The sequence below is a fragment of the Bison bison genome, unplaced genomic scaffold (genome assembly GCF_000754665.1).
Source record: "Bison bison bison isolate TAMUID 2011002044 unplaced genomic scaffold, Bison_UMD1.0 scf7180017845498, whole genome shotgun sequence".
Classification (NCBI taxonomy): domain Eukaryota; kingdom Metazoa; phylum Chordata; class Mammalia; order Artiodactyla; family Bovidae; genus Bison; species Bison bison.
Window position 1 is genome coordinate 9,703 of NW_011476071.1, and position 5,561 is coordinate 15,263.

The 5,561-nt window shown below is 60.8% G+C and overlaps 1 protein-coding gene across 1 annotated transcript in view; it reads right to left on the reverse strand.

Moving 5' to 3' along the window:
• COL5A1 (collagen, type V, alpha 1) overlaps positions 1-5,561 on the reverse strand; it is a gene marked incomplete at its 5' end in the record, with an annotated part of 15,819 nt that overhangs the window by 2,128 nt on the left and 8,130 nt on the right. The window lies entirely within an intron of this gene.

Below are 5,561 nucleotides of genomic sequence, written 5' to 3' on the forward strand. Positions count from 1 at the left end.
CCACCAGGCCCCTCTGTCCCTGGGATTCCCCAGGCAAGAGTACCGGAGTGGGGTGCCATTTCCTTCTCCAGGGGAGCTTCCTGACCCAGGGATCGAACCCTCGTCTCTGATGTCTCCTGCGTTGGCCGACGGGTTCTTTACCACTAGCACCGCCTGCAAAGACCCCTGAACATGAATAATACGGCTTCTTGTCAAAAAAGTGTTTTTATCGCTCAGCTTTTCACGGAGGCAGACGCCCAAGCAGCTTGCCGTGGGCGAGGTTCGCGTGCAGACAAGTGCAGCTCACGCCCCTCAGTGAAAGGGACTGCCACCGGCCCACAGCGGGGTGCCGGCGGAGCCCTGCAGGCAGCAGGCACTCACGACTGCAGCGTGACGCTCCCGGGGCAGACGCAACTGACTCCCAAGCCCCGGCCCAGAGGACCAAGCACGAGGGGTCCACCCCAGATGGGCCGAGAAGGGCACGCCCGGCCCGGGCCGGACCCCCACCCGCCCGTCTTCTCCTTCGCGGTCGTTTTACTCCAGGGCCGATCCCTCCTCTTGTGAAATGTGGCAGAAAACAGACGCCTGCAAAGCGGAACGTGAAGGCTCCCTCTTGATTCTCCAGGAGTAGCCGAGGATAAAAGCCTGTAGGTGCCCAGGGAGGCCGGAAGCACACGCACCGAACACGCAATACGAATCACGCCTGTGAGTCCACGGGCGGAGCGGCGGGGGCGGTTCCCCTTTAAGGAGATGGTCTTGCACGCGTGTCCGGCAGCCTGCGCCTTCCCTCTGCCGCACGTTCAGGTCTATGTGCGAGCTCGGCCTCACTCCTTCCAATGGCGTCAGAGGTCCCCGCCCTCACAGGCTCCTCACTGATTGAATCCGTCCTCCTCTGATGCATGTTTGAGTCCAGTTTTCATTAGGACACAGGCTGCCGTGATGAAGCTTCAGGCATCTTTCTTCCCTCTTTTTTTTTTGGCTGAACCATGCGGCACGTGGAATCTTAGTTTCCCATCCAGGGATGGAACCTGAGCCCCAGAAGTGAGGGTGCGGAGCCCCAGCCACTGGACCGCCAGGGGAGATTCTCACCGTCTTTCTTAGGCGGGTGCTCAGAAGCACAACTGCTGGGTCAGAGGGTCTCTGCGATACCCCCACCCCGACTTTTTATTGCTCACAGGCACAGCTAAATGGTCCTTGCTTGCCATTTTCGAAAATAAATAAATAAATAAATTCCCAGAGGATAAAATTTACTTAAAAAAGAAAAACCCAGGATGTGCTTTGCCAGCCAGACTTCCTCTCGGAAATTCTACCCTGACAGCTGCTCACCGCTGAGCTTTCTGCCTCTGAGTCGATCCCGACGCAAACCCCCGACTCAGAGCTTAGAGTCCGTGTGTCCCAGGGATGAGAGGCCGTCCATGTAGTGTCCACGCCCATGTCGTGCGGGCTCGCACGTGTGTGTGTTTGTGTGTGCTGGAAACCAGGAAGCACACTGGGGCAGCCCCTCACCCACTAAGACCCCCTCCTGCGCTTTCTAAGTCGTGGGGGTGAAAATTCAACCTTGGGCCCCAAAGCGTCTTTGCCCTTGTGCTGACATTATCAACTACACTGAAAACAACTCCCAAGAGCATGTTGGTAGACAGACAAAAGTCTGGAAACCCCGCAAGAGAGGGAAGGCTTGCCTGTGGGAGAAACCCCCCTGTTTTAAGGGATCCTCCTGACACCTTAAAATCTGATGCGAGTCCCATGCAGCGCCACGCCTGTATTCTCTGTATTCAGCGCTGCTCAAAAAAGCTGTCAGCCAAACTCTGCCAGGCCCTGGGGTCTGTGTCTCAAAGACTCTGCCCCCCAAGCCAAAATAGGGGTCTGCATCCCAGCCGCCCCGCCGCCCTCCACTGGACTCGAGCTGAGGACAGGGCCGCTCTGTCCATGGCCTGTGGCGGACGCAGGGCTCGGCCCAGCCACCAGGTTCAGGGCGACCTAAGAAGAGCCGCCTGGCCTCTGTGTGTCTTTTGATCGCTGCCCTGAGCCGGCCAGGCAGACGCTGTAAAGCGCTGGTGCTGCGGGGCAGGCCACACGCGGACCAGGCACAGACACAAGGGCCCTTCCGGGTCAACAGAGGGCTCTCCCAAGGCCGTCCTGGCGTCGCGCTGGTGCAGACAAGAGGGAACAGAGAGCTCAGACACTGTGAAAGCGGCTGCCGGCTCCAGCCCCGCTGATCCAGAGCCCGCGACTCAGCAGCAGGCGGGTCGGGGCTCATGTCCGGCTGCAGAGCCCAGCCGCGGCCCACAACAGAGAGAGGCAGCAGGCTGGGTGGGGAGCGCCAGAGACCAGGCGAGTCTTCAGGCTGGGATACTTCTGCTTTCCCGCTTCAGAGAGGCCGGGAAAAGGAGAGAGGGGCCGCATCAGCCCTCAGACCCTCAGCGTCGGGGTGGTTCGCTCAGGTCTGCTCCTGCACAGTCGCAGTTTGGGGGAGGCCAGAGGCGTTCGCAGTGGTCACTTCCTGATCTAGATCTGAACACTGGCTACCCTTGTGGCTGGGGCCAGAGCCTGGGGGGAAGCTGCACCCCTCCCCCAAGGACTGCCTTGGTCACGCCCTGTAGCAGGAGAGGGCCGGGAAGTCCCAGACAAGCTCACTGACATCTTCTGAGCCCAGGAGGCCAGACAGGCCTGGAGGGAGACACTGGGGGTTTCTGCTTCCAGCCCACGCCTCTCGGGATGACCCCCACCCCGCATGCTCCCTAATATGAAAAAGGGTCCTTCCGGCTTCCAGGGGGTTCAGGGTGAACAAGGAGACTCAGGTGGCCCCAGCTCCATGCTAGTGAGGCCTCATGACAACGTGGCAGGGGGGTGAGCAGCTCACAGAGAGGACGGTCCCACCTCCCCCAGGGAAGGCCCGCATCACCACGGCTTGTGGCCGGGACCTCACGGAGACACCCGGCTGTGCAGAGCAGGTGACTAACCAGGTGTCCCGAGTAGGATGGCTCCATGAAAGACGTCCCGGGCACCCAGGGACACCGGGGGGCCAAGCCCCACACCCAGCCCCCAGGAGGCGGGAGACGGTACAACAGTCTGCCCTGTGGGTAGCCGCAGTCACTTGCCACGGCCTTTGCAGAGCTGGAAGCTTCCTACGGGCCTCAGTGGACGCTGCATCTTGGCCGCGTGGCAGGGACCCGGGCTATGTCCAGTCCTCAGACATAAGCGTAAATCTAGCCAGCGTGCCCAGAGCCCACGCTCTGCAATAGAGAAGCCTGCCACGGCTAGAGAGGAGACTGCTCTCCACAACTGGAGAAACGCCTGCACAGCCAAAAATACGTAAAGAAATAAGTAACTTCATTTTGAAAAAAAGAAGAGCTGCAGAGTCCCAGGATCAGGGCAGGCAGGGGCAGTGGGCGGGGATCTTGCAGATTCCCTGGCGAGCAGCTCTCAGGTGCAGACAGGCACGTGGGGCCAAGCAGATGATGGCGATCAGAACAGGCCACGCCAGACATGCCACTTCAGCTGAGAACTCACAGATGCGGGGAAGGCCGCTGCCCTCCCCCGGTCAGCCTAAAAGCAGGACACACGCTTCCCTTTGCGAGGTGGTGGGAATTCTCCAGCACCCCCCCCGAACCAGGATGACGGGAAGGGAGAAACCCCATCACTCGAGAGGGACCGCGGGCCCTCAGGTGAGTCTGCATAAACAGACCTTCCTGAAGCCCCCCTCACCGTCTGCGAGTTTCTGCCCCCTCCCACATGTATTTCTCAATCACTTCTCCACAGTGCAGTGGTTTTTGATAAAATGGTGTATAAGTTCCCAAGTCTAATCACTTATCAGGTTTTCACTTCTGTATGAAGCCCTCTGTACGTGTGAAATTAGAAATATTAATGAGATGCTTTATCTTTTCTCCTCTTAAGGTCTTTGTTTAGTTTGCAGTCCCACAGACAAAGCCCAAGAGGGTGAAGCTTTCCTTCTCCTCCACGGGGATCCTGAGGTCGCCCTGCTGGCAGGAGGCAGCACAGGGTCCTGACTCTGCATCCAGCTTCTTTCATGGCTAACAAGCTGACTACCAGGAGATCCGGGCTTGAGAGGATGCTGAGCTGTGAGCAGGGACGATCCTTGGAAGAGAACTGGCCCCGAGGGTGGGCAGTGCTCAGCTCCTGGAATCAGCCCTGGGAAGGGGCCCGGGAGGGCCGGGGGGCTGCCGGCTTCCCTTCCAACTCCAAGAACAGCAAGCTGCAGAGCAGCTGATGGCTCTGCCTACCCCACCCTGGTCCCCGTCTCCTGGACCCTGCCTCGAACTCCAGAGAGCTCAGCTCTAAAAGGCCCAGCTTCCACGGTCAGGGGCCCCCGCTCCCCAGGTGTTTCAGGAGCATTTAGATCCTCAGCACCAGACCAGGGCCCAGCGCTGTGCATGCTTGGGGAATGTGCCAGGTGGACAGGCGGGCACTCGAAGCAATGCCAAGGCTGACAGGAGACGTGGTCTGTGCTATCCGTGGCCCCGGCGGACGGCGTCCCATCCCACGTCTAAGAGAGACGTCTGCTCTCGCTGACGTCTGAACCTAGCCCACCGCTGGGTCCATCCGAGGATGCTCTGTGAGGGGACACGGCTGTCGCCCCGTCTCACACAGACCTGTGGAGTAAGCTGGTTCAGAGACGGCAATCCCGGGTCCTGGGCGGGGAGGACAGGCCCCTCACTTGCTTGTCTCACTCACTCGGCTGTAGCCGAGCAGGAAGCTGCATGGACGCGTGGGGAGGCTGGGCGTGACTCAGGCCACCACAGAGCCAGGGCCCCTACTCTGGCCCCCAAGCCACGGGCTCAGGGAAGCAACACGGCAAGAGTCCCGTCTGGTGCCCCGTGCGACCCGGCTGCCCTCTCAGGCCACGCGGCCCCCTGCTCCGTCTGCGGGCGGCACCTCACGCCACCCGGAGCATCGCCTCAAAGCCATGGTGCCCGACAGCCAGACACCCCCTCGGAAGCAGACCCCAGCTACGTCCTGCCCAAAACCGTGAGGTCCTCGCTCTGCCCCGGGCCGTGTGCCAGGCATTTCTTAGGTGCAGACACGCTCCCAGGGCCCCTAACCTACAGCCACACCCAGTTAGTGGCGCTGACTCTGGCAGCACTCACATCCGCGTTCATTAGACCAGCAGGAAAACAAGAAGGAAAAAGTCAAGGTGGACGAGAAGCCACAGGGCTGCAGTACCCCCAAACCCCCACGAGGTGTCAGAGCGAAATCTCAGCGTCCAGGGCTCAGCCCGCGTCTCCCCTGCAGCCACCCAGGGCGGCCGGAGACAGGCCCCTTGACCCAGAGCAAGTTCTCCAGCGTCTGTCGCTTGATTTCTAACAGGGAAGCTGGAGTGAGGGGCAGGACACCGCGGGCCCGGGAGCCCCAGGCACCGGAGTGTGAGCCCCACAAATGCACGGCCGCGGGGCCAGTGCCGTGCACCGCCCTCCCCCAGAGCCCCCAGGGTTCACGACCCAGCTCCTTGCAGGTGTCGCTGTCCCCAGCTCAGGGCCAGGCAACGGTCCACCCCTAAACGTCAGAAGAGAGCAGGCGCAGTAAGGGGTGGCGTGAGAGGTGGCCAGGTAGATCGGAAGAGCACA